Source organism: Rhinopithecus bieti, unplaced genomic scaffold (assembly GCF_001698545.2).
Source record: "Rhinopithecus bieti isolate Rb0 unplaced genomic scaffold, ASM169854v2 scaffold_52099, whole genome shotgun sequence".
Classification (NCBI taxonomy): Eukaryota; Metazoa; Chordata; class Mammalia; order Primates; family Cercopithecidae; genus Rhinopithecus; species Rhinopithecus bieti.
The window spans coordinates 35,551-49,770 of record NW_016820939.1 but is presented as its reverse complement, the minus strand read 5'-3'; the positions used below and the strand labels follow the sequence as shown (position 1 = coordinate 49,770).

At 38.4% G+C, this 14,220-nt stretch overlaps 1 long non-coding RNA gene and 1 pseudogene across 2 annotated transcripts in view; one reads left to right on the top strand and one right to left on the bottom strand.

Moving 5' to 3' along the window:
* The window catches only part of LOC108520626 (uncharacterized), a 63,711-nt gene that overhangs the window by 25,951 nt on the left and 23,540 nt on the right, over positions 1-14,220 (top strand). The window lies entirely within an intron of this gene.
* Positions 9,079-9,568, bottom strand: LOC108520625 (40S ribosomal protein S24 pseudogene; annotated as a pseudogene). Its single transcript, XR_001882944.1, has one exon. The product of XR_001882944.1 is annotated as a 40S ribosomal protein S24 pseudogene (transcript).

Here is a 14,220-nt window from a genome sequence, read left to right as displayed (position 1 = left end):
ATGTATATTGTAAGAGCATATCTGATAAGGAAAAACTGACCAGTCTGATAGTACTGGATATTTGACATCTATTTGGGCAAATCAATGGAACCTTGACTGCTAGGTAGGGAATTCTGGGTGATGTTCAGTTGGCCTTAGCACATCAGTTCTTGGATTCCCCAGAGAATTAGCAAGCAACATTTTCTTTACTGTATGTGGACTGGCAATGGCAGATTAATTGGGTGCTCTACTCCAGCTCTTGATCCAGGCACTGATACAAGGACTATTTGCCATGGTCCCTCCTCCTAGGCTGCAAGCTTGCTCTGGATTATCTGATCATCGTGGGTGCAGATGTCTACCATTTTGAGGACCCAGAATTCTCACCACTTTCTGCTTCCCCATTCCATTTCTGGTGTGAGGCAGTTTCTCCTTTATGATTCTCCAAACAAAGGGACTTACTATATACTTTCTTCTGGACATCCACTCATGTAAATGTGGATACAGAGTAATTTCTGGGGAGTTAATCTGAATTGACTCATATGTGATTAGCACTTCCTTATTGATCAAGGTGACTATCGAACTCTTATCATTAGTGCAGAAAATCATTTTTAAATTTAATCTATGACAAGACTTCCAGCTACATTAAACTGAACCATGTAGAGGTAAAGGTAATCTGAAATGCATTGTCAGTTACCATATTGATTCCAAGAATAGATTTTATTTTATTTATTCATTCAACAAATATTTATTGAGCATCTACTATGTGGCAGGTCCTATTCTAGCTGTGGGAATACAGTAGTGAATATGATAGATTAAAAAATCATTCCTGGCTGGGCATGGTGGCTCACACCTATAATCCCAGCACTTTGAGAGGCCAAGGTGGGCAGATCACGAGGTCAGGAGATTGAGACCATCCTGGCTAATACGGTGAAACTATATCTCTACTAAAATACAAAAAATTAGCTGGGTGTGGTGTTGGGCACCTGTAGTCCCAGCTGCTCGGGAGCCTGAGGCAGGAGAATGGCGTGAACCCGGGAGGTGGAGCTTGCAGTGAGCCGAGATTGCACCACTGCACTCCAGCCTGGGCAACAATGTAACACTCCGTCACACACACACACAAAATAATAATAATTCCTGATGTCGTGGAGCTTATATTTTGGTGGAAGGAGACAGAAAACAAACTGGATGAATAAATGAAATATTTTGTATATTAGATGGTAGGAATGGTTGAGGAGAATGTTGAGCAGAAATATGGAATAGGGAGTGTGGTGGAGGGTTTCAGTTTCAGATAGAGGGATGAGGGAAGACCTCCCTGGCATGTCATTGAACAAAGACCTTGTTTGATATGATGTCGTAGGCGTGTATTCTCCCCTCTTGATGATTCCATGTTTGTCCCTTCCAAAGCTGTTATTTGATAAAACTGGAAGGAATTCCTGGTTAAAACTGTCCTCTATTCAGTAGTCTGTGGGTAGCCCCAATTACTTGATAGAAGCTCCAAATAAGTTCTCAAGAATCACTTACAAGAAAAGTGGGGTTTTCAGGCTTAAGTTAAAACATGTAATTCTGCTTAAGACGAGGTCTCAAATAGCTAAGACCAAGTTCTGGAGTTAGTTATAATGGTTTATCTTTCCCCAAATACCCATACCACCAATTTAAAAGAAAACAATTTAAAACATTTTGTGTTATCCCTCTTCCATAAAATTGATTCTGCTCTTAGCAATTATCTGACATTCATTTATAGAAGTAATTTCATGTTCTGTTTGCTTTCTCAAGATTATTGTCTGACATTTCGTTGTTTATCCATTTACTATTTGATTTTAACAAAATTATAATGTCATTTTATATTTAAAATATTTTGATTCTAGTTTGATTTCCTTGACAAATCTCCAGTCAGGGGTATATCTCTGACATTATATGAATAATGTAGTTGCTATAGTTGGGGTCTGTGTCCCTACCCAAATCTCATCTCCAATTGTAATCCCCACATCTGGACAATCCACATGTAACCCCATGTGTCAAGGGAGGGAGGTGATTGGCTCATGGAGGCAGTTTCTCCCATGCTGTTATCATGATAGTGAGTGAGTTCTCACAAGATCTGATGGTTTTATAAGTGTCTGGCATTTCCCCTGCATGCACTTCTCTCTCTTGCCTCCATGTGAAGAAAGTCCTTGCTTCCACTTCACCTTCCACCATGATTGTAAGTTTCCTGAGGCCTCCCCAGCCATGTGGAACTGTAAGTCCATTAAACCTCTTTTCCTTAACAATTACCCAGCCTCAGGTATGTCTTTATAGCAGTGTGAAAACAAACTAATACGGTAGTATATTATTTATTGCAGGGGATGAGGAGAAAGAGGGAGAAAGAATGGAGTAAGAGAAGAAGAAAAGGGGTGAGAGAGGAAGAGCAAGAAGATAAAGAGCAAAATATATATAAAAAAACCCAACGTATTTTAGTCTACCATTTCTATTTAGCAATCTTATCTGGTTATCTTTTATTACCTGGGACTCTAAGGCAGAATCATTACAGGCAGATTTTAAATTTAAAAAATTATTTTCACATATTGTTTGTATACCAATTTCTTGTACTTGTTTCATATAATGGCATTTGCCTTTAGCTTCTACAATCTTTGAGGTCTTTTAGTTTGAATAGAGTTTGATGTCTACTGCAATGTAACATGTACAACAAATTGTTAATATTTCTTGACCAATTCAAAACATGTATCAGGGATTATCTCAGCTATTTCATAGATCACCTTTCATTTCGTTCAAGCTATGGAGATGAAATTGGAGGTGTAAGGTTGGTGTGTGGAGATGGGTATTGACAGTCAATTCTCCCAGATAATGTAACAGGTGAGTTCTGATAGGCAATGATGCTGTCTTTCTCTTTCTTTTCCATTATGTATTTTCCTGTTGGCATTAATGATATTCCTCTTCTTCTACAGATTTATATGCAAACATATATAACATACATGTGAAAGACTATTATTCTAGGCATTGAGTTCAGAAAAGGTCTTGCCCTTAAGAGATTACAGTCTGGTGAGGGAAACAGATGTTTTCCTTCATAGTATGTATCACAGTTTCCAATTATTTATTTGCATGCTAACTTTCAATATTTGAATAAATTGTAAGAAAACAATATTATTAAGAGACTGCAGGTTTTTTTTTTTATGAGCGTAGGGTACTGAATATACTGTGGGTGTCAGAGGAAGTCTCCTTGAGGAAACATGTTTGGACAGGAATAGTCAGATGAAGTGGGGAAGTTTGTGAGATGGAAAAAAGTTCTAGGCTGAGGAAACAGCATATGTATGTGAAGGTCCAGTGGGGACAGAGATCTGAAGGGGTGAAAGTTATGCAAGAGGGAGAGGGATAATAAATGAGGCTTAAGAAGTATGCAGGGCCAGATTACATTGTGAAGAGCTCTGTGGACCATATTAGTTATGACATGGAAGACTTTTAAGTGGAGTCAGAAACACAAGCAGATCTGAGCATTTGAAGAGAGCTCTCTTTGCTATGTGGAAAATGTTTAGGGAAAGATAAGGCTCACAGTGAAGGTATATGGTGATCCAGGAGAGACATAGTGGTGACCTAGACTAGACTGACACAGTTAGAGGAGGAAGGGATATTCTCAAAACAGTAAGGAGGTAGGCAGGATCTGCAGGACTTGTTTGCATTTGGAAGATGAGGGGAATGACGGGCATGATTTGTGCTTTCTGGCTTGGATGACTGTGTGGGAGGTGGTTGTAATTTTAGAGAAAGAGAACACTGAGGAGGAACGGGCTTTGAAGGGAGAAGATGAATTCATCTGTGGACATGTTGAATTTGAAATACCCAGCAGGCAGTTGCATATATGTGTTTAATGTTCAAGAAATAGGAATGGACTGGAGGTTATGGTCAGTCCTCATCACTAAATAGAAGGATAATGGGGCAAAGAGAGATTCTAGGAACAAACCTTGACAAATACCAACAAAGAAGAAGTGACCAGAGAAGGAGCATAATAATAATGATAATAATAATAATAATAATAATAATAATAATAATGGTAAAAGCTAAAACATATATGACACTTACTATGTGCCAGGCACTGTATTATATGTTTTACATATATTAGATCAATTTAATATTCTTGAGAGGTTGGTGCTACTATGATCCCTGATTTTACAGATGAAAATATGTGAGCCCCAGAAAGGTTAAGTAACTTCGAGACTGTCACCAACCAATATATGGTAGGGCTGATTTAAAACCAGGCATTCTAGCTTCAGAGATTGTGGGCTTTTCTGTATATTCTACTGGAAACCATGGGAGTGCACTGTCCAGAAACTCTAGGAAGAGAGGGAGTTATAAGCCTTGTCATTGCTTAGAGGCCAAGGAATATTAAGGCTGAAAGTTGTCCCTTAGGTTTAGTGACATTTACCATTTATGAGAACATGGGTTGCTGTTGTGACAGCCTGAGAAGGCAGACGGCAGTAGGCTGAGGACCTCCTAGGAGATGAGCATAAGAAGACAGTAAGTGTAGATGATGCTGTGTAGAACTTTGTCTGGGAAGGTGAGGAGATAGGACTAGGAGAATTCTCAACTCCTCAGGACAGGAAAATGTCACGGAAAGTATTTGATTTCGGGGCAGAACAAAGAGGGGTTCTTTATGAGAGGAATGAAATTGGTTCGATGCCTATCAGAACTCTCCTGTTATATTATCTGAGAGTATTGACTGGCCCATTTATCTTATTCTAGCAATTGTTTTCTAGATGAAAGCAGGTATGGCCTAACATATTTATAAAGTAATACTTGGTTGTACATTATAGAATTTGTTTAGTTTTAGTTTATTAATAGCACTTCCTTATTGATCAAGGTGACTATCGAACTCTTATCATTAGTGCAGAAAATCATTTTTAAATTTAATCTATGACAAGACTTCCAGCTACATTAAACTGAACCATGTAGAGGTAAAGGTAATCTGAAATGCATTGTCAGTTACCATATTGATTCCAAGAATAGATTTTATTTTATTTATTCATTCAACAAATATTTATTGAGCATCTACTATGTGGCAGGTCCTATTCTAGCTGTGGGAATACAGTAGTGAATATGATAGATTAAAAAATCATTCCTGGCTGGGCATGGTGGCTCACACCTATAATCCCAGCACTTTGAGAGGCCAAGGTGGGCAGATCACGAGGTCAGGAGATTGAGACCATCCTGGCTAATACGGTGAAACTATATCTCTACTAAAAATACAAAAAATTAGCTGGGTGTGGTGTTGGGCACCTGTAGTCCCAGCTGCTCGGGAGCCTGAGGCAGGAGAATGGCGTGAACCCGGGAGGTGGAGCTTGCAGTGAGCCGAGATTGCACCACTGCACTCCAGCCTGGGCAACAATGTAACACTCCGTCACACACACACACAAAATAATAATAATTCCTGATGTCGTGGAGCTTATATTTTGGTGGAAGGAGACAGAAAACAAACTGGATGAATAAATGAAATATTTTGTATATTAGATGGTAGGAATGGTTGAGGAGAATGTTGAGCAGAAATATGGAATAGGGAGTGTGGTGGAGGGTTTCAGTTTCAGATAGAGGGATGAGGGAAGACCTCCCTGGCATGTCATTGAACAAAGACCTTGTTTGATATGATGTCGTAGGCGTGTATTCTCCCCCTCTTGATGATTCCATGTTTGTCCCTTCCAAAGCTGTTATTTGATAAAACTGGAAGGAATTCCTGGTTAAAACTGTCCTCTATTCAGTAGTCTGTGGGTAGCCCCAATTACTTGATAGAAGCTCCAAATAAGTTCTCAAGAATCACTTACAAGAAAAAGTGGGGTTTTCAGGCTTAAGTTAAAACATGTAATTCTGCTTAAGACGAGGTCTCAAATAGCTAAGACCAAGTTCTGGAGTTAGTTATAATGGTTTATCTTTCCCCAAATACCCATACCACCAATTTAAAAGAAAACAATTTAAAACATTTTGTGTTATCCCTCTTCCATAAAATTGATTCTGCTCTTAGCAATTATCTGACATTCATTTATAGAAGTAATTTCATCTTCTGTTTGCTTTCTCAAGATTATTGTCTGACATTTCGTTGTTTATCCATTTACTATTTGATTTTAACAAAAATTATAATGTCATTTTTATATTTAAAAATATTTTGATTCTAGTTTGATTTCCTTGACAAATCTCCAGTCAGGGGTATATCTCTGACATTATATGAATAATGTAGTTGCTATAGTTGGGGTCTGTGTCCCTACCCAAATCTCATCTCCAATTGTAATCCCCACATCTGGACAATCCACATGTAACCCCATGTGTCAAGGGAGGGAGGTGATTGGCTCATGGAGGCAGTTTCTCCCATGCTGTTATCATGATAGTGAGTGAGTTCTCACAAGATCTGATGGTTTTATAAGTGTCTGGCATTTCCCCTGCATGCACTTCTCTCTCTTGCCTCCATGTGAAGAAAGTCCTTGCTTCCACTTCACCTTCCACCATGATTGTAAGTTTCCTGAGGCCTCCCCAGCCATGTGGAACTGTAAGTCCATTAAACCTCTTTTCCTTAACAATTACCCAGCCTCAGGTATGTCTTTATAGCAGTGTGAAAACAAACTAATACGGTAGTATATTATTTATTGCAGGGGATGAGGAGAAAGAGGGAGAAAGAATGGAGTAAGAGAAGAAGAAAAAGGGGGTGAGAGAGGAAGAGCAAGAAGATAAAGAGCAAAAATATATATAAAAAAACCCAACGTATTTTTAGTCTACCATTTCTATTTAGCAATCTTATCTGGTTATCTTTTATTACCTGGGACTCTAAGGCAGAATCATTACAGGCAGATTTTAAATTTAAAAAATTATTTTTCACATATTGTTTGTATACCAATTTCTTGTACTTGTTTCATATAATGGCATTTGCCTTTAGCTTCTACAATCTTTGAGGTCTTTTAGTTTGAATAGAGTTTGATGTCTACTGCAATGTAACATGTACAACAAATTGTTAATATTTCTTGACCAATTCAAAACATGTATCAGGGATTATCTCAGCTATTTCATAGATCACCTTTCATTTCGTTCAAGCTATGGAGATGAAATTGGAGGTGTAAGGTTGGTGTGTGGAGATGGGTATTGACAGTCAATTCTCCCAGATAATGTAACAGGTGAGTTCTGATAGGCAATGATGCTGTCTTTCTCTTTCTTTTCCATTATGTATTTTCCTGTTGGCATTAATGATATTCCTCTTCTTCTACAGATTTATATGCAAACATATATAACATACATGTGAAAGACTATTATTCTAGGCATTGAGTTCAGAAAAGGTCTTGCCCTTAAGAGATTACAGTCTGGTGAGGGAAACAGATGTTTTCCTTCATAGTATGTATCACAGTTTCCAATTATTTATTTGCATGCTAACTTTCAATATTTGAATAAATTGTAAGAAAACAATATTATTAAGAGACTGCAGGTTTTTTTTTTTATGAGCGTAGGGTACTGAATATACTGTGGGTGTCAGAGGAAGTCTCCTTGAGGAAACATGTTTGGACAGGAATAGTCAGATGAAGTGGGGAAGTTTGTGAGATGGAAAAAAGTTCTAGGCTGAGGAAACAGCATATGTATGTGAAGGTCCAGTGGGGACAGAGATCTGAAGGGGTGAAAGTTATGCAAGAGGGAGAGGGATAATAAATGAGGCTTAAGAAGTATGCAGGGCCAGATTACATTGTGAAGAGCTCTGTGGACCATATTAGTTATGACATGGAAGACTTTTAAGTGGAGTCAGAAACACAAGCAGATCTGAGCATTTGAAGAGAGCTCTCTTTGCTATGTGGAAAATGTTTAGGGAAAGATAAGGCTCACAGTGAAGGTATATGGTGATCCAGGAGAGACATAGTGGTGACCTAGACTAGACTGACACAGTTAGAGGAGGAAGGGATATTCTCAAAAACAGTAAGGAGGTAGGCAGGATCTGCAGGACTTGTTTGCATTTGGAAGATGAGGGGAATGACGGGCATGATTTGTGCTTTCTGGCTTGGATGACTGTGTGGGAGGTGGTTGTAATTTTAGAGAAAGAGAACACTGAGGAGGAACGGGCTTTGAAGGGAGAAGATGAATTCATCTGTGGACATGTTGAATTTGAAATACCCAGCAGGCAGTTGCATATATGTGTTTAATGTTCAAGAAATAGGAATGGACTGGAGGTTATGGTCAGTCCTCATCACTAAATAGAAGGATAATGGGGCAAAGAGAGATTCTAGGAACAAACCTTGACAAATACCAACAAAGAAGAAGTGACCAGAGAAGGAGCATAATAATAATGATAATAATAATAATAATAATAATAATAATAATAATAATGGTAAAAGCTAAAACATATATGACACTTACTATGTGCCAGGCACTGTATTATATGTTTTTACATATATTAGATCAATTTAATATTCTTGAGAGGTTGGTGCTACTATGATCCCTGATTTTACAGATGAAAAATATGTGAGCCCCAGAAAGGTTAAGTAACTTCGAGACTGTCACCAACCAATATATGGTAGGGCTGATTTAAAACCAGGCATTCTAGCTTCAGAGATTGTGGGCTTTTTCTGTATATTCTACTGGAAACCATGGGAGTGCACTGTCCAGAAACTCTAGGAAGAGAGGGAGTTATAAGCCTTGTCATTGCTTAGAGGCCAAGGAATATTAAGGCTGAAAGTTGTCCCTTAGGTTTAGTGACATTTACCATTTATGAGAACATGGGTTGCTGTTGTGACAGCCTGAGAAGGCAGACGGCAGTAGGCTGAGGACCTCCTAGGAGATGAGCATAAGAAGACAGTAAGTGTAGATGATGCTGTGTAGAACTTTGTCTGGGAAGGTGAGGAGATAGGACTAGGAGAATTCTCAACTCCTCAGGACAGGAAAAATGTCACGGAAAGTATTTGATTTCGGGGCAGAACAAAGAGGGGTTCTTTATGAGAGGAATGAAATTGGTTCGATGCCTATCAGAACTCTCCTGTTATATTATCTGAGAGTATTGACTGGCCCATTTATCTTATTCTAGCAATTGTTTTCTAGATGAAAGCAGGTATGGCCTAACATATTTATAAAGTAATACTTGGTTGTACATTATAGAATTTGTTTAGTTTTTAGTTTATTAATCTGCTCGTGAAAAATCCAAACTGGACACAGGTAGCCTTTACTGCAGCACCTTTACTCCTTCGGCTGTGATCCAATCTCCAGCTCACTTTTTGCCAGCACCAACATTGGCCTTTGCAGTCCCCCTGACTTTCTTCATTCTGTTCTTGCGTTCCTTTCGTTGCTTTCTTGAGGTCTTTTCTTCTCATACAGGCCATGTCTTGCAAGTCTATGTTTGGGTTCATTTTCTTTGCATAATCCAGGGAGTCATAAATCATGCCAAAGCCAGTTGTCTTGCCACCACCAAAATGAGTTCTGAATCCAAATACAAAGATGACATCCGGTGTGGTCTTGTACATTTTGGCTAGTTTTCCCGAATTTCTGTCTTAGGCACTGTTGCCTTCCTGGGGTGAAGGACATCAATGACCATTTGTTTCCTCTGAAGTAGTCGGTTGGTCATGAACTTTCTAGTGTGGATAGTTACGGTGTCATTCATGATGGCGGCCTATCTTCCGGCAGTCAGGGAGGAAAAGAGCGAATGTGTTGGTTTTAAAAAAAATCTCTGCAGCTGGGTGCAGTGGCGTGTGCCTGTAGTCTCAGCTACTTGGAAGGCAGAAGTAAAAGGATCCATTGTGCCCAGGAGTTTGAGGGCAGCCTGTGTAAAAAAGCAAGATCCTGAAGATCCTGTCTCTAAAAATAAACAGAAACAAACAAAACTCCACAGCCATACCATGATTAGTTGACTACCATTACCTCTCAGTCACCAGTCTTAAATTTGGATGCAAAACTTATGGCCAGAAGCAAACAGATTTGTGACTTCTCTCTTGAGAATCTTGGGAACAAATACATTATAAATTTTAATCAGCCATAAATGGAGTGCTTTCACCCAGGACTTTTCCTTGTAATTTCAATCAGGTTTAATTTTGACCGTAGGCTTTTGTCTAAGTTGGTTGGATCACCATCTCTGTTATAACCTCCAAATTATTGAAAGCTCTTCTGAAAGATTTTGTGGAAGGTTACAGCATGAAATGGCCCTTTTCTCTGTGGGAAGGTAGGGCTCAGGAAAATGTGACAAATGTCACAGTGGAACTATGCTGTGTCAAACCACAAGTGGTGCCTCCATACGAAGGTGGATTGAAATGTATCCTCTAAAATTCTGTGTAATTTCATGGGTGATATTCTTTCGTTTCTGTTACTGAGACCTGAGGTTACTGAGAACACTTTTACATTGAATGTTAAAGTGTTGTGATTCTACACATTTTTTTCTTCCCAATCCTAAATCCACAGCATGTGTTTGATGAGATTTTAAAACTTTTAGAATAATTAAAACAATAACTTCCCAATGAAGGAGAATGATTTAAAAAATGATGCATTTAGATGTAAAGTTTCATTTAAGGTAAAGTGTTATTTAAAACAAGTTTATTTAAAAGTTTTATTAAACCTATTTAAATGTAATATGCATTTAAATGTAATTTATTGTTTTAATATCTTAATTTTGTTGTACTTCTAGTTTGTGTGTGTTGAAACATTTGCAGTATATTTGCATATTATTTGAAAGAAAATGTGTACCATAAATGGAGACTTGCTATTATGGCTAAATGCACATATTCATGAAAGAGTGTGAGATTATCTGCTAATCACTCCAGAATCCCACTTAGTCATTAAAAATGGAAAGGGAATTAATGACAGAAAGATATAGTTAATGATTAAATGAAATTTAGTTACAAACACAGCAAAGGTATAAGCAAAAACAGCTAAAGCATCAATTTGGTACAGCTTTTTTTCCTTCGAAACAGGCCTTATAGATAATTATACTTGTTGAATCATTGGTCACACTGTACGTTTGTTCACATTACCTATAAAACATATTTCATGAAGTTAATTTCGTGATTGATTTATTACTCTTAATAAAAAGTGCTTGAGTCTGCCCCTGTTAAAATAATTCAGTGAGTTTTTGCTTGAGAAAATTCATAGTGCATATTCTTTGTTGGATGAAAAACAGGGCAGTGATGCCAACTGAGAACATTTTTCTTTTCAGTTCTGGGACTGACTTTGAGAGAGAAGGAACATCTTGTGCTCTTATGGTGTACCGCTCACATCCTAAGGTTAGCATCTTTTCTGAGAGAGATAAACAGACATGGTTTTTCCAGTTTGGGCCTATTCTGACAAGACTCTGCTGTTGAGTTTATAGGCTGATGAAAGGGTGCAGAGGGAACTCTGTAATTATACTCATACTTGAACATGGCTATATATCATGTTTTGGAAATTTCCTGTATTCAAAGAAAATAACCAAGCTGGTCCTATGTTCTGTTTTGCCTGCGTGCCACTAAGTGAGAAAACGTATGTTCCTTTCCTGCTTCAGCTGTTGTTTACTTTGTACAGAATTTTCTACTCCTTTGAAAATGACCATTTTTTCTGACTCTTATGCTTTGGTGAGATTCTGAGAAAGGCTTTGGCTTTAAGAACTTTCCTGGTTGTTTAAGTTAAGCTTGAGAGAGAAATTCATTGTTCTTCTCACTGTCCTAATATTTCCCTTTTTAGCTTCCTTATAAAGACAGGTAGTTATGACCTGCACTCTAGCTCAGTTTATCCCAACAATCTTGAGCTACTTATTTTTTATTTTTATTTTATTTTATTTTTTTTTTTTTAGGCGGAGTCTCGCTCTGTCGCCCAGACTGGAGTGCAGTGGCGCAATCTCGGCTCACTGCAAGCTCCGCCTCCCGGGTTCACGCCATTCTCCTGCCTCAGCCTCCCGAGTAGCTGGGACTACAGGCGCCCGCCACCTCGCCCGGCTAGTTTTTTGTATTTTAGTAGAGACGGGGTTTCACCATGTTAGCCAGGATGGTCTCGATCTCCTGACCTCGTGATCCGCCCGTCTCGGCCTCCCAAAGTGCTGGGATTACAGGCTTGAGCCACCGCGCCCGGCCAAGCTACTTATTAACATTTATGTTTTCTCACTGATATTTTTATTTCAAATCATTATTCATTCAACAAATATTTATTATCTGTTACATGCTAGCTATTGTGCTATAATTCTAAGATGAAGATGAAAAGGATAAAGTATTTACACACAATCTTTTTGTATCCAGAAAGAACACCAACAAGTATGTTGAACCCATTTTAATTAACTTAAGAATTTAAATTTAAAAATAAATATAAAACACGAATTCCCCATTATGACTATGTCAAATTAACCTATACTAATGAAAACGCCTTAGCAGTGGTCCCTTGTATTAATCGGTTCTCATGCTCCTATAAAGAACTGCCCAAGGCTGGATAATTTATAAAGGAAAGAGGTTTAATTGACTCACAGTTCCACATGCCTGAGGAGGCCTCAGTAAACTTACAATCGTGGCAGAAGGGGAAGCAAACACATCCTTCTTCCCATGATGGTAGGAAGGGGAAGTGCTGAGCGAAGAGGGAAAAGCCCCTTATAAAACCATCAGATCTCATGAGAACTCACTCACCATCATGAGAACAGCAGCATGGGGGTAACCGCCCCCATGATTCAATTACCTCCCACTGGGTCCCTCTCATGACATGTGGGGATTATGGGAAATACAATTCAAGATGAGATTTGGGTGGCGACACAGCCTAACCATATCATCCCTATAGTTTATCTTAATCTGTACCAGAGCTTCCCTTTGGGGTGGGAGATCAGAGAGGGCAACGTAATGACAAAGATAAAATTTGTGTTGAAAGCCTACTGCTTGCATCTGCTTTGATTCACTTGGTAAATCCTATTAGGTTGAGAAGTTCATAAAACTAGCAGGCTTCTGAACTATTTATGAACTTAGACACACAAAAAAACTGAAAATAAGCGCTGTATAAATTAGTTCCAATAGAAAGACATGATCATTCTGAACGGACACAGCACAATACACCTCTATGTGACTTCTTACACATGCAGATTCTCATTTTCAGAGATGCAGACACATATGTACACACAGTCACATACAGCCACACATTCCTGTGTATTCTCTTTGCTGGCCCACCAACTGAACTTTCCTGAATTAGGTACATAAAATTCTACTAAATTAAAAGTCTGGAGAATATATGCCTCTGCCCATCTTTATCCCAGTGAGATTTAACTATTACTGGCTTCATTGCTTGTGATATTTGTAACATTAGGGATAACTGCATTTGAAAATAATATAATAAGAGACTTTCTTAAGATATGATGGGTTTTCTCAAAAAGAGATACATTGACTAATTGATTTCATTTTTGGAAGGTAGAAATGAGGTTATCTGTGGAGACTATAGGATAAGGTTATTCAGCAAGCTAGAGGATAAGGTTATTCAGTAAGCCTAGAGGAAGAAAGGCAAATTGTAACTCCGGATCTCTGCATAGGTATTTGGCAGATGGCACAGTGGAGAACAAGGTGATAAGAACAGACAGAGAAAGTCACACTGTCATCAGCCCCAAACTGGAATCTCTCATTGCTGCTGGCTTGGACCAAACTCAAGACCTTGCCCTTAGTAAAAGGCTGCAGACAGTAAAGGCTGCACATATCTTACTTCTTAAAACACAATGATGCTTGCTTCCTTAAATAAAATTGTAATGTAGCAACACAATTTAGTGTCTAGATTAAATGTAGTTTTAATCTCTGTAATAATAAAAATATAAGAAAAGGTAGAACCAAGCGATCAGTGAATTAAAAACCCATTAACCAACTGACTGAGATGTGCTTAAATATATTTAACACATTCGTGGAGAAGGTTACCATACCAATAGAGTTTACAACATTTCATAAACTTTAAATAAATAATGATGTTTGTCTTAGTCTATTTTGTGCTTCTATAACAGTATACCACAGACCAGATAACGTATAAAGCACAGAAGTTTATTTTCTCACAGTTCTGGAGGTGGGGAGGTCCAAGAACAAGGTACCAGCATTTGAGGTCTGGTGAGGGCCTTCTTACTGAGTCCTCACATAGAAGGTAGAAGGGTAAGCTAGCTGAATACTGTAGGAAGCCTCTTTTTTGTTTTTATTTTTATTTTACTTTAAGTTCCGGGATACATGTGCTGAACGTGTAGGTTTGTTACATAGGTATACATGTGCCATGGTGGTTTGCTGCACCTATTAACCCATCATCTAGGTTTGAAGCCCTCTCGTGCATTAGTATTTGTGTTAATGTTCTTCCTCC